This window comes from Pinus tabuliformis, chromosome Q (assembly GCF_031772625.1).
Source record: "Pinus tabuliformis cultivar Carrire ecotype Pingquan chromosome Q, CPIR1, whole genome shotgun sequence".
NCBI classification, from domain to species: Eukaryota; Viridiplantae; Streptophyta; class Pinopsida; order Pinales; family Pinaceae; genus Pinus; species Pinus tabuliformis.
The window spans coordinates 240988871-241005068 of NC_142296.1; positions in this window are offsets into that span (position 1 = coordinate 240988871).

Below are 16198 nucleotides of genomic sequence, written 5' to 3' on the forward strand. Positions count from 1 at the left end.
TGGACAGAGGTTTCTATGGATTTCATTACAGGTCTTCCAAAGTCAGGGAACAAGTCAGTCATCATGGTGGTTGTGGACCAACTGTCGAAGTATGCTCATTTCTGTGCCCTACCCCACCCGTTTACACCAACTTTGGTTGCTCAATCTTTCATGGATCATATCTTCAAATTGCATGGCATGCCCACTTCTATTGTGTCCGACCGCGACCCGATCTTCACCAGTAATTTTTGGCAAGAACTCTTCAGAATACAAGGCACTCAACTCAAACTCAGTACTTCCTATCATCCGCAAACAGATGGTCAAACCGAAGCCGTCAACAAATGTCTAGAAACCTACCTTAGGTGTTTCACTTCAGAAAAGTAACACCTTTGGGTACAGTGGTTACCTCTGGCAGAATGGTGGTATAACACCAACTATCATGCCACCACCAAAATGACTCCCTATGAAGCAGTATATGGTCAACTCCCACCTTCACCTACTTCGTATCTCAAGGGATTCTCAAAAGTACAAGCAGTGGATCAACTCCTACAACACCGCACAACCATGCTCGCCCATCTTCGAGAGAATCTTCATCAAGCTCAGAACCACATGAAGCAACAGGTAGACCAACATCGCTCAGAGCGCCAATTTCAAGAAGGGGATCAGGTCTTTTTACGGCTACAACCATATAAGCAAACATCACTCAAGGACAAGGGGTGTCAGAAACTCTCTCCCAAATTCTACGGACCATATCAAGTACTTCAGTGCATTGGAGAAGTGGCCTACAAGTTGGCCTTGCCACCTACTGCAAAAATCCATCCAGTTTTCCATGTCTCATGCCTCAAGAAAGTGATTGGGAACAATTGTAGAATTCAGACCAGTCTACCTGAATTGGACGAAGAAGGGTCCATCTGGCTTCAACCCGAACAGGTCCTAGACACATGAGACAAACAACTGCGCGGCCGCATGATTAAGGAAGTCCTCGTCAAATGGAAAGACACCTCTCCGAAAGATGCAACTTGTGAACCAGCCACTATTCTTCAACAGTTTCCGCAGCTTCAGCCTTGAGGACAAGGCTCGTCTTAAGGGGGAGGACATGTTAGGGTCCCACCCTAACCCCCTTATTTATGTAATGGGATCACGTCATAGTCAAGAGTCAATAAATCCCATATTAATAATTGTAAGTGGTTAATCCACAATTAATGACGGAACCACAATTAGTTGCAAATGGGCCGTAGTATTAGATAGATGGTATTAATAAAACCCACGGTATCGGCCCGTGGTATTGCATGTATGAGTCATATATAAAGGATAGAGACTCCCTGCGAGGAGTATCATGTCTTATTTTTGTAGTCGAGCTCTGCTCTATTGGAGGTTGCCCCCTCGAAGAGGCAAGTGAACATTACTCTCTGAATAATAAAATCATTGCTATTCTGTGTTCTGGGTATCTTTTCTTCGCATATTCTGTATTTGGGTATCATTTTGCAGGTTAAGAGCATAACTCTCTCTCTCTCTCTCTCTCTCTCTCTCTCTCTCAAAATTTTTGTATAGCTCAATTGGTCCAAAGCTAATTTATGAGAGTAGAGGTCTTGAGTTCAAGTCTCCTTTTTGTGGGGGCAGATTTTTCATTTCCGCACATTCCCGAACTTCGTTGGCATCTTCATCAAATTTTCTTCAAAAAGCCATAACTTCTTCATCCGGAAGCCGTTTTCAGAACCGTTTTTTTTAAACAGCCTAATTTTTCGAGATCTTTCCATTGGAACACTTAGTTTTAGCATCTATAGCTTCAGTTTCTGTTAAAATGGAAAGTCCATTCCAAGTTATTCTTGACAGCACCAACTACTTCCAATGGTGGTCCTACATTGTGGATTTACTGAGAAGTAAAGGTCTCTACAGAATAGCCACAGGCCAAGAAACCAAACCGAAAGATGAAGATAAGGCAGCTAAATGGGAAAATAGGCAAGATCAAGCACGTGGGTTGATAGGGATGTCTATCTCTCCAGATCTTAGATTCCATATTGCAGAACTTGATACTCCTGATGAAGCATTGAAACAGATTACTAAAGTTTTTGGAATAAAAAATGAACTTAGAGCCCATCAACCTGAAAATGAGTTGCTTACATTGGACCCCAATAATTTTTCTTGCATTGAAGATTTTTTGTCCAAGTTCAAGACCCTTAGGCTTCTCTTGGAAGGTGTTAAGGTTAAGAAAGAAGATAGTAACCTTATCTATTCCATTCTTACTAAGTTGGGACCAGCCTACTCTGTGTTTGTTTCAACCTTCCATTCTACAAGAGAAGCCTTCATTTCTCAAGGACAAGACTACAAGTCCCCTTCCTTTGATTCTTTTTGTGATTCTTTAATAAGAGAACAAGAAAAACTCTTACACCTTGGTCTTCTTAATCTTGGAAACTCTTCTAAGAAAGCGTTAGCCGCCCAGCAGCAACCAAATCCAAAGAATCCTAAGAAGTTGTATCCTAAAAGGAATGGTCCTAAACCAAACAAGGGTCCTAAGCAATCTCAGCCTCAAAATGAAAAATCATTTCAACAAAATGATAAGACAAATAAAAACAAAGGGAAGATCACTGATAGACATTGCAACTTTTGTAATCGAGATGGCCACTTAGAATCCAAATGCTTTAAGAAGATGGAAGCCTTGGAAGCAGCAATGAAGAAGCATAACATCCATTTGGAGCACTCTTCAACTTCAACTTCATCTTCAGGAATGGCACTTTCTGCATGTGGTTGTCAAGAATCTCGGTCTGGCTATGCACTAAATGTATCTTCTTCTTCTCATTCTCATGAGTGGCTCATTGATTCTAGAGCTTCTTATCACATGGCCAAAAACAAAGCCATGTTTTCTTCTTTAAATGATTGTAACACCAAAAATATATATGTTGGTGATGATAGATCTATTAGTGTTGTAGGGACTGGAACTGTTCATATAGACAATGGTCAGTTTAATGATGTATTATGTGTTCCAACCTTATCCTACAACCTTCTATCTGTATATCAGATAACCCATTCAGGTGAAGGTAAAATCGTTGAATTTTCACCTCACGATGTTGTAATTAAGGACCTAAGAGATCCTAGACAAATTTTAGCTACTGGCATTGCTGATGATTCTACAAGGTTGTATAAGTTTCACAACTTTGGGTCATCAAATCTTCCCTCAGTATTTGTTGCTCATAATGATGAAGTGAGCAAACTTTGGCATGAGCGATTTGGTCACTTAAACTATCGCTCTCTTCAGAATCTATGTAAAGAAAATATGGTGACAGGTCTTCCAATGGTATCTTGCAGAGATGGTGTTTGTTCAGGATGTGTACTCGGAAAACATCATCAGGACAGTTTTGAAAAACGTGCCTCTTGGCACGCCTCAGCCTCTTTACAGCTCGTGCATAGTGATTTATGTGGTCCACTTCTAGTTGTTTCATTCTCTGGCTACAAGTATTTCTTAACTTTCATTGATGATTTCTCCAAACGCACTTGGGTATACTTCTTAAAACTCAAGAGTGAAGTATTTAACATGTTCTTGGCCTTTAAGGCCTTTGTTGAAAAACAATCTGGACATCAAATTCTTAAGCTAAGATCTGATAATGGCGGAGAATATGTTAACAACAAATTCATCAACTTTTGCACTGAGAATGGAATTCAAATGCAACATACTGTTCCATATACTCCACAACAAAATGGTGTAGCTGAAAGGAAGAATCGCACCTTAAAGGAAATGGCTAATTGTATGCTTCAATCTAAAGGACTTAGTCTTAATTATTGGGCAAAAGCAATTAACTATGCAAATTACATAATAAATCGCACTCCTACTAAGGTTTTAAAGAATATCACTCCAGAAGAAGCACGGAGCTCAATCAAACCAGATGTAAGTCACTTTCGTGTTTTTGGAAGTGAAGCATGGGCCCATATTCCAGATGAGAAACATAAAGCTTTAGAACCTAAGAGTGAAAAATGTATTTTTGCTGGATATTCTGAAGATGTCAAAGGATATAGACTTATTCCACTTAAGTCCAAAAATGTTATCATTAGAAGAGATGTAAAGTTTGTTGAAAATATATCATCCTACGAGCCTAGTTCGGCGGATGTGCCACCTCTCCCTATCTCTTCTACTTTTGAAAATATTTCTTCTTCAGATGATGAAAGCGAGGATGAAAATCCTCCCCCACCTTCTCAGGATCCTCCTTCAGCTCCTCAGCTTCCAAAATAGGTCTGTGCTACTCGGGATGCAGCAGGTGATCTTGCTGGTGATCCTACAGATCAGCGACATACACGTTCTCAGTTTGATAGAGCCTCTTCTTTACTGGCTCAAGCTTCAGTGAATTATGATCCTGACACCTTTGTAGAAGCTTCAGGCCATCCAGATTGGGAAGCAGCTATGAATGAAGAATATCATTCATTATTGGCAACTGATACATGGGATCTTGTTCCTCTACCAAAGGGACGAAAACTTGTTAGATGCAAATGGGTTTACAAAACCAAGTATGGACCAGATGGGAAAGTTGATAAACATAAAGCTCGTCTTGTTGCTAAGGGTTCTTCACAAGTTGAAGGCATTGACTACACTGAAACCTTCTCCCCTGTTGCCAAAATGAACTCTATCCGCCTTGTTCTTTCCCTTGCTGCCTCTTTCAAATGGGAAGTCCATCAGATGGATGTTAAATCCGCCTTCTTGCATGGGGACTTGCATGAAGAAATCTATATTGAACAACCTATTGGCTTTATACAAACAGACTCCAGCCTTGTATGTCGGCTTAAGAAATCCCTTTATGGTCTCAAGCAAGCTCCTCGAGCTTGGTATGCCAAAATGGATAACTTTCTTTTAGAAAATGGTTTTTCTAGGTGTCATTCTAACAATATTGTCTACACCAAGAAAGTGGGCAAGTCTCTTATCATTCTTGTTCTTTATGTTGATGATCTTATCCTAACTGGTAGTGATCCCAACCTTATAAACCATGTGAAGACTAGCCGTAAAAGGAAGTTTGAAATGACAGACTTAGGACACTTACATTATTTTCTTGGTCTTCAAGTCTTGCAATCCAAGGAAGGTATTTCCCTTTCCCAGTCCAAGTATGCCTGTGATATTCTACGCCATTTTCACATGGAAGACTGTAAGCCAGCCCCTTCTCCCTTTCAGTCTGGAATCAAACTTTCAGTCACTTGTACTTCTCCTGAAGTTGATGCTACCTTATACCGTCAACTTGTAGGAAAACTTTTGTATCTAACCCATACTCGTCTTGACCTTTCCTTTGTTGTTGGCCTTGTTGCTCGGTTTATGCAAAACCCACGTGAAAGTCATTGGAAAGCAGCTAAAAGAATACTTCGTTATGTTCGAGGTACAGTTCAGTTTGGGATTCATTACAGTGCTGAAGCATCTCCTCTATTGGTTGGTTTCACTGATTCCGATTGGGCTGGTGACCCTGATGATCGGAAGTCTACTGAAGGTTATGTGTTCACTCTTGGTTCAGGACCTATTACATGGGCTTGCAAGAAACAAGGTGTCATTTCTCTTTCTTCAGCAGAAGCAGAGTATCGTGGTGCCGTAGAAGCTAGTAAGGAAGCCTTGTGGCTTCGTCAGATCCTGTCAGAGTTTGGCTTTCAGCAGCAGCATCCGACTACACTTTGGTGTGATAATCAAAGTGCCATTCAACTATGCAAAGATCCAGTCCAACATCAGCACAGCAAACACATTGAACTGCACATGCACTTCATCAAAAGCTCATCCACGACCATGTTCTTGAAGTGAAATATTGTTCAACAGATGATCAAGTTGCAGACATCTTTACAAAGGCTCTCACAGAGGCGAAGTTCACTAAACTTCGATTTATGGTTGGAGTTCAGGAAGTTGTCACTAAGGGGGGATAGGCTCTAGTGCCTCCTTCCTTCTCCTATTGTGTCATATTTGTAAATCCTTCAATCATATCCCAAGTTGCTCTTAAGGGGGGATGTTAGGATATTCCGACACATAGGAAATAGTTAAGTATAACTTGGTCTAGTATAGAGTTAGGTAAAGTGTGTTTCTTTACTATGTACATTTTGTAACTTACAATCCGATGGTCACGATATGTAGTGATCCGACGGTTCATTCTCTCCTCGGTATTATCGACACTTGATCCGTGGCTTAACACCCGATTGGTCCATGATCTCTATTTAAAGAGCATGGAGGGTCATTTGTAGGTTAACCGTTCATGAGAGAAGCTTATGTAAATTTTCATTCTTTTATTAATAAATTCCCTGAAGTGGCCGCGTTGGCTCAGGTCGTGGACTGTTTCCCTCTTTGAGGGTCTAACCACGTCAAAAGTACTGGTGTATTGATCTGCGATCTGTTTGTGAGAGGTGTCCTTTGGTGTTCTGTCTGAGGAACTTACCCTGTAAATTCCTACAAAACATATTTTTAAATGGATGCATGGATATCGAGAAAATGTAAAAAAGGTTGTAGGTGATGGAGGCTGATTTCTCGAAAACTGTGCACTAGAAATCGCTGAAATTGCTTGAGCATGTTACCATCATCCATATGCATCTCCCCTTGAAACAAATTGGCAAATAGATGCATGGTTTTTAAGTTATGGCAAAAACAAATTTCTGCTCTATGTATTTTTGTATCCTGTAGTAAAACATAGCATCTTGTAGTTTTTTAGGACAGCAAGCAAATTGAATGGTAGAAGCTTGAGAATGATGGGTGGATGGTGGAAATAGATGAGGGTGATGGATTGGAATGACCTTGGCCTTGTTGGATCATTTGAGCAGAGGAGAAAGTCAAAATTTGACTTCTTTTGACTAGGCTTGACCAATTTTCCTTTTGGTACCAACTTGTTATTGTTGCTTGCAGATGTTGGAGAGTACATGCATTCATCAAAGAGATGCATGGAGCAAGGATTTCTTTTATTTCTTTTATTTTTTCTCTTTTTTTCTTCTAGGCCTACTAGCCGCCTTAATGAAGTTTTCAACGAATAGGTCTACCTGGGTGCCTCAAATGAGGTTTTCACCTAGGATCTTTTAGTTTTTCTCTTTTTTTATTTTTTCCAACCCATTGACCGCCTCATGGAGGTTTTCAATCAATGAGCCAATCTCAGGCGCTTCCAAGGAGGTTTTCACCTGAGATTTTTTTTTTTTTCTCTTTTTTTTTTCATTTTTTTTTTTAACCCTACCCTACTTGAAAAACAAAATCACTTTCAAGTACAAGAATACTTCCAATGGAGCCATGTGCACATCAATATGACAAACAAAATGATGTAGAGGCTTGAAATGTATGCTTTGACATGTACCTGGATTTGAAATATCAAATTATTTGACTTTGATGATATCAAGCACATTTGAAGAAAAGGGTATTGTTGCAACTTAATGACTGTCTGGAACCATATTTTAATGTAGTTGTGATGGCCCTGGTCCACTTGCTGATTTGGATCATCTTGGATGTCTTCTTCTTCCATGACCTTCAAATCTTCCTTTTTTTGTTGATTGTTCTCTTGAACACATGGAGGACTTGATGATAACCATGAGGGAGCTTTCTCAATCTTTGATTTTATTGTCTGCTTTTTCAATTTCCTCTTGATACGTGTTTGCATGTTTCACAAATTTCTTCAAATGGTAATTGATATACATCTTCATGAGATCAAGAATATCAATCTGGTCATCCCTATTTGTTCTAAGTAAGAGGGTTTTTAGTGTGTCAAATCCTAAATGATGTAGTTTTCCTCTCTATTAGATCCTCTAAACTCTCATCATTTCTTTGATTCATTCTAAAGATTTATTTTTTAAGATCATGATCTTTATATTTTTCTAGAAATATCTTTCATTCCATGATCTTATTGAATTAGTCCCTAAACTCATGAACCATTTAAGAGCTCTATCCTTCAATGTTGCTGGAAACAATCTCAGTTTTTTAGTGTTCAATAAGTAACCATAATATCTACAAAGAATTTCAAATTCAAAGAAAATGGTTTTTGGATCCTCCGACCTTAGACCATGAAATTTTAGAAGAAAAGATGGAGGGATGTTCTTCATGTGCACATTGATATCATTATCTTGAATGGGAAATCCAAGATGATCTTCCTCATTGTCATCATCTTCATCTGTTTCTTCTACATTCTTTGTCATCTTCTCCTTCTACCTACAAAAGTGAATGGTGATGTGGCTCTTACTGCACCACGTGATCAAATGGGGGGGGGGGGGGTGGGTTGGTGTCGGAGATTTTTTGTTTTTGTTTTTATGATTGAATGAAAACTATAATGCAAAGCAATTTTCTACTTTTGAAATTAAATATTCCTAATGCAAATATTTTTTTGTTTTTGCAAAAAAGTAAAAACAAATGAATCAACTAGGGAAGAAAACAATGCATATTTTGACACCTCCCCAGCAATGACGCCAAAAAGTGATGAGCCTCGGTATTGCAACAAGAATGTTGCAACTCCTAAGGCTACCGACTTTAATTATCAACCCAGGGTTCGTACAAACTTAAGAAGTATCTTCACTATATGTGCAGCATACAATGTGTCCTTCCTTTGTTGTCATGATGTAATGGAGTGCATGTACTAAAGTCAAATCCTAAACTAATTGCAGAAAATGAAATGTTTGAAATGGAACCTTAACCTATTGCAACAAAGAAAGTATAAGGAAAGAAACTGAAATCAAATGCTAAAACACGCCATTTTCTAACTAACTGCTAAGAGGCTTTTCTTCAAAAGAATGCTAAGTTAACATGTATGCAATCCTACTATCATAAGCATTCATATTTAAACAATCAAACCTTATATTGATGTGCATGTAAATGAATAAAATAAATATGTTTTTCTTTTTGTGTTTTTTCATGTGAGAGTGTGAAAGCTAATCTCTTTTGGTAATGTGGTAGGTGGCTTGGAGATGATGGTGAATGGTCAGAAGGCTTGGGAGACAAGTAGGGACCCTTTGCTAGCTTCTTAGAGGCTTTTTCCTCAATTCGGCCTCAAAACTTACAGGATGCTACAGGATTTCCTACAGGATGTCCTGAAAACCTACAGGATCCCCTAAAAACCTACAGGATACAACCGAGAGAAAAAGGATGGATGTTGAAGGTGATGGAAAGCTTAGGGAAGGTGGCTAGTGGATGGAATGAGGCAAGGGAGTGCCTAGGGCCACTTCAGAACTCAAAAACCAAAGTTGGGAGATGGATGGATTTTCTCAAAAAGCTTGGAGAATTTTCCTTGTGAAATAATGAAATTGGTGAGGTTTTAGTGAAAGAAAGTGACGATCATGGGTGGAAGAAGTTGGGATGAGGTTGTTGACTATGAAATCTCTATGTACTCCTGAAACGCCTGCATTGCATCAAACATTGACATTTACCCAAAAAACATGCAAACAAGAATAATTTGAATTAACTAAGGAAAACAGAATTTCATGAGCTCGCTGCCTATTTCATGCATGGGAAAAACTTGTAGAATGATATAAAACATTGATGAGATCTAATGTAAGACTAAAGATAGAAGAAATGGAAATCAAATCCTACTCTTACAAACCAGCAAATTGTTGACCTAAGTGTGCAGCAAGAGGTTTAAAATGGTCTTGATGGCATGGAGGTCAAGTAGAGGCCTAATACTAGCTTCAATGATGATTTTTCTCAATTCAGGCTCAAAACAGGCTTTCCTACAAGATGCTACAGTGATTTACTACAAGATGTACATATTTATTATAATTAATCAAATGACCAAGAAAATCAAATTCACATTGGATGAGACAAATTTTTTTATTAACTAGGATGCCTTAGGTCCCCATTCCAAGTGGAAGCACTCAAAAAGACCCATGTTAACCCATGCTAAAAAATAGAAAAACATTACTAGTCAAAAATCTAGAAATTCGAGAACTAGTGAGCTAGTAAATCTAAAAAATGTCTAACCAAATCAAGTGCAAATGCAATGGGGTAATTTTTGTTATGAACTAGAATTTTTTTTTTATCTAATGTGAGTGGAACCAACTCGATTGAAGCTTGTCAGCATGCTCTAAAAAATAGCAGAAATTTATTGTTCTTTGCCACAAAGGAGTTCCAGAAATCTAGATTTGGGAATAAGAAGACTAATCCAAGAAACTCAATGATTACTATGAACTTCCAAAGCTTTTAAAATGATGAAATAATGCTTGTGAACCTGAAAAATAGCTTACATCAACCATTTAACTTGATCCTTAAACAAGAAACCATTAATTCTAAATGCAGAAATAAAAACAAGAGATGCATGTGAATAAGAAGTAAAAAGAAGGAAATAAAATGATATAAAAGGGCTCTTAGGCTCCTAGGATGGCCAAGCCCAAGGAAACTCAGAGACCTATGGAGGAGAACAAGATTTAGAAGCTTAACATGACACCAATCTTCATTATTTTCATCAATAGAATTACATCCCTGCAAGAAAATACAATGGAGTTGCAAAAATACAAGTTCTCTCCACAAGAACACTAATGAAAATCTATCCCTAGAGGCAATTTCGACTTGGTACTTGTACAAAATGATTATGTGATGTAGGAAAAACCTACAGTACCCACAATATGCATATAAAATGCATAATCTCATTTATCCCAAGAATTTCGATGACCTTCCTCGTCAAACCTTCATAAATTAAGGTTTAAGGCCCCTTAATTGGTCTCATGCAAAACGAGTTAATAACTAACCCCAATCTGACCCTTTGGTAATCCTTTTCCATGGAACCTTATAACTTAGCCCTTCATCCTTTATAATAACCTTGTTTAATTCTATAACCGCGTATTAACCAAACCCCACTAGATGTGCCAACTCATCCTTTATCGCAATCACGGAGTTCAAAGGACTCAATAGAACATGCATTCAGGATTCCTGAATTGAGATATGGATTACCCTTTCCACCACTGATTTCATCCACCAAATCAACAACTGTCACAATCTCGCATCACACCAACCTGTGACTTCATCGCCTCTCGCATGCGATATGCGACAACACCACCGGACTTCAAATAAGATAAAGCTGTGCCTATAACCTTCTCGGGTCTGCTCTACCCAAATCCTATCACTTCAATCTCCATCGTCGACCTTGTCTTGAATCCAACGGTTGATGTCTTCCTACACTGTAGATCAAAACCCATTTGATCTGACGGTCCACAATGATATTGCACAGACCACTTGCACGACATTTAACTGCCTTACGGAGTCGATAAGGCTTATACAACCTTAATCTATAAATGTTTGGGTCCGCCCTTGAATTTAAAGTTCTATCTCTTTATGGCCCGATATCTGTTGGATGACGAAGGCCATTAAATCCTACGGTCTACGGCCCTTCAACTAGCACGTGGATTATCAAGCTTTCAACCCCCGTAGTTGACTATGACATAAGCATCTGAATTTGTGATCGATAACTAAGAACAATTGCAGGCCGTCAACTGTGATCAAGGCATCTTGTACTCTCTACCCACACTGTGGTTACTAATCACCATCGATCTACCAGATCTGCCGATCTGATGGTCCAGATCGATTCCAGCCTTTCACCTTCCACACGTGCTTGGACTAAATCTCCGTTGTTCATTTCTTTTACTCATATTTCACGATTTAATCTTGGTCATCCATTTCCTTCAGCCTTGTTCATTGATCTTTAGATCCAATGACTCCTGTGCATTGTTACCTCCTTTCTTCGCCCTTCACTTTACTTCATTTTTATGTTGTTTCTTCAATGTTCCTCTGTGGTTTCGGCTTTCTTCAGGGTTCTGGTCCTTTGTTGTTCTGCCACATAACTTCCTCTTGAGCTTAACTGCTCTCGCGCCTTTATGCTTCCTTCACCTTCACTGTAACACTAAATGCTTCGTCCTGTACTGTCGATGTGTACAAAGCCGTAACACCTCTCTGCTATTTTTCTTTGTATTTTGCCTCTGATTCTGCACATGCAACTTCTGTTGCATATAACTTACTCTAGTTCACACACATATTATAACTAAATTACTCCATACACAGAAATAGACTCATAATCGAGTTGTTTGTATTTATAAACAGGTATTTACACATTTTCTTCTCTCAGGCCTGATTTCCAATATCAGTGGCCTCTGTTTCACAATCTGCCTATAGGCTTACAATCAAACCTCTAACTACTAACTTGACTTAACTAACTAGCTAACCAACCCCTGACTATGCCTTTTAGGCTTACATTTATACAAAAGGGATTCTACAACCAATTCCTGGTTTAGATCCATAATCTTCTCAACAAAGTCCTAAAATCTCTTCCTTATCTCTAAGGATCCTCTCTAATCCACAAAATCATGAACTAACTCCTAATCTAAATTTTACAATTAATTCTCAAATCTCTCAACTATTCTGATTCTTTCATGTTCTCCTAGATTCAAGAATATTTACTAATATGTCTCACTATACTTAATTAAATCCCTATTCTAGCTTCTCTCATTTAAATCACTCAAAACCTTAATAATTACATTAATTCAAAACATAGGAAACCAACTTCCTTGAAAACACAAGACCCCCTATGTCTACTAAAATACAATGATATTATTGAGCTGAATTCTCATGCATCATTAGGAATCATTCCCCGTGAATGGAGGAATATTTTCCCACCAAAATCCCTTGATTAGTGGATTTGGTCCCTTGATTAGCGAAGCACATTCCTAGATTTTCTGAATCATTGGAGTTCAACAATCTGTGCCATAATTCCATAATATCTTGTTGATTTATTATTTATTATTGATCCTCCTGTAGTAGGGAACAAGTCATTAAATTAACTCCTCCTCCAAATCTTCGTAACCTTCCCAATATTCTCATAATATTCCACAAAAATAAATAATATTAGGCACAAATATCCAATTATTCATAAACCTTCTTAATGAATATATTAAAGTTAAAAATAAATTATCTAATGTAGAAAGAGAGGTTTAATGTGTTGAAGGATGGTCATAGGTCTTAATTTATGTTTTAATTTAAAGGCATGGGCCTTAATTTATGTCTAATTTAGAGGCCCATCATTTACATCTACCCCTATAATGAGTTGTAGATGCCCTTCCTACGCAATTAAATAATTGTACAAACAAGGTTCCTTTTTCCATGGATAAGAGTGGTATATACCAATTTGATGTCCAACTTAAATTTAGAATTCAATTATTATTATTATTATTATTTTTATTAATTTATCACTTATAACTTATATACATATATATATACTAAAAAATGTATTGGAAATATTTATATTTTTTGTATATTGAAAATACTTATATTTTATATAGAGTATGTATACCTCTATAATTTTTAACAATCAAATCACTATGTAGATAGGCTATCTTGTTTATGGATAAGAGGGTCTCATATAAAAATTTGATGTTTAACTTGATGGTAACTTTAAAATTAAATCAACCTAGATCCATCTTAACACTGGATTTATCAAGCGCAGAGAAGGATCAAATCTCTTGAGATACAAAACCTCTTTTAAAGTGAAAAGAGATTTGATTCCTCTCTGCACTTGATAGGTCTAAGATTAAGATGGATCTAGGCTAGTTTAATATACACACATACCATATCTAGGTTGGATCCATCTCTCCTTGTCTCTTTCCTCTCTCTCTCTCTTCCCTCTTGCTCTACTCTCTCCCTCCCTATCTCCTTCTCTTTATCAAGTGCTCTCTCTCTTCCATCCTTTCTCTCCCACCTCCTTCTATTTCTCTCTCTCTCTCTACCCTCCAACTCTGTCACTATCTCCCTCCCTCTCTCCTCCCCCCCTCCATCTCTATGTCTCCCTCTCTCTCTTCTCTTTCTCTCACCCTCTCTCTCCTCTCCTCCCTCCTCCATCTCTATGCCTCCCTATCTTTTTCTCTCACCCTCTCTCCTCTCCTCCCTCCTCCATCTCAATGTCTCCCTCTCTCTTTCCCTCTCCCTCTCTCTCCTCTCCTCCCTGACTTCCCTCCTATCCTCACTCCATCTCTAAAACCCTCCCTTGTCACTCCTCTCTCTCTACCTATATCCCTCTATTTATTTATTCTTCCCTCCCTCTCTCCCCCTCCAACTTTATCTCTCTCTCTCTCTCTCCTCTCTCTCCATCACTCTCTCTCTCCATCCATATGATGGAGAGTTTTCACTCTGTATAATCAATGCTATATGTAATATCTAAAATATTTTACATTTTATTTTTTATTGTGAAATGAGTTATGTTTTTAAGGCATGTGGTATTAATAATCCATGGCATTAGCCCATGATAATGTAAAAAAACATATTTACAAGTTAATAATATCCATGGTAACATGGGGGTGGATATCCATGGTTAAGAAACTTGTTATATTGTAAGTTTTTTGTACGCATTAAGTTTTTATGTGATTATTAATTAAATTTAAATATGATTATGGAATTATTATTAGTCCTTACCAAGGCAAAACTCTAACAATATGTTGATCATTATTAGTTTAGCATTGGTCAATGCAAATTATAATGTTTAAATTTGAAAAATAAATATTTATTTTTCAATATTATTAAAAAAAAATCAAGCATTTGATTGGACCATAACTTGAAGGCCTTATTGCAGCCTTTGCACAATATAAAGTCATCTCCATAACTACCTTAAATATTTATGTCATAATTTATGGATATGGTTGCAATATTCATGCATGATTTTTAGATATTTGTGTGGTGTTTTTTTATTCTTAAGATTTGCAAGAAAGAATCCAAAAATAAAATACTCGAAAATGACTTACACTTTAGTAAATAATAATGTTATATGTAATATCTAAATTTTTTTACATTTTATTTTTTATTGTGAAATGAGTTATGGTTGTTAGACATGTGGTATTGACAATACATGGCATTAACCCATAGGTAGTTAAAAACAACTATTTATAAGTTAATAATATACATGGTAATGTGGGGGTGGATATCCATGGTTAAGAAACTTGTTAGTAAGTATTAAGTTTTTATGTGCTTATTAACTAATTTTTTATGGAATCATTATTAGTCCTTGCCATGGCAGGACTCTAACAAGACCAATGCAAATTATAATGTTTAATTTTGAAAAATAAATATTTAATTTTCAATAAAATATATAAAACATAAAAATTAAAATTAAAAAAAATCAAACATTTGATTGGATCATAACTTGAAGGCCTTCACAATATGATACCATGTGGATAACTGCCTTATATAGTTTATGTCATAATTTATGGATATGGTTGCAATATTCATGCATGAGTTTTAGAAAATATTTATGCATGATATTTAGATATTTGTGTGTTGATTTTTTATTCCTAAGATTTGCAGGAAATAATACAAAATAAAATTTATGTCATAATTTATGGATATTGTTGCAATATTCATGCATGATTTTTAGACAATATTCATGCATGTGAATTTTAGATATTTGTGTGGTGATTTTTTATTCTAAAGATTTACAGGAAATAGTCCAAAAATAAAATACTTGAAAATGACTTACACTCAAGTAAATAACATGTCTACCATCAATTACTTCTGCCCTCTAGCTCTGTTACTATATGTGTCCCTCTCTCCTTCTTCCCCCCACTGCCCCCCTCCCCCTCTCTCTCCATCCATATGATCAAGAGTTTTCACTCTATATGATCGAGAATTTTCACTCTATATAATCAATGTGATATGTAATGTCTAAAATATTTTAGATTTTATTTTTTATTGTGAAATGAGTTATGGTTTTTAGGCATGTCGTATTGATAATATATGACATTAGCACATGGTATTGTAAAAAAAACTATTTACAAGTTAACAATATCTGTGGTAAAGTGGAGGTGGATATCCATGGTTAAGAAACTTGTTATATTGTAAGTTTATTGAAAGTATTAAGTTTTTATGTGCTTATTAATTAAATTTAAATATGATTATGGAATCATAATGCATAACTATTACAGATCCATTTGGGAACATCACTCCCATCATCCAGATCAGTGTTTTAGGGCTCATAAAACCCTAATTTCAGTTGCTACATGCCCTAAACAAGTCAACCCTTTCAGTTCCTCCTTCCCAGACAGTTTCATGAGTTGAAGACATCCTGAAATGACCTCTAAAGGGACCAGTGCAGGTAGGCCCATGTAAGGGTGTGCTGCAGAGCATTTGAGTCCATGCCAGGGTGTTTTGCAGAGAAATTAGGCCCTCTTTCACCTGTGTTGGGCGAGATTGAGCGAAATTCACATAGGGTTTAGGGAATATTCTTATCTCTTGGAGTCTTCTAGAAGTTTCCCTCACTTATTAACTCATATGAGCTCGAAAATGGATGAG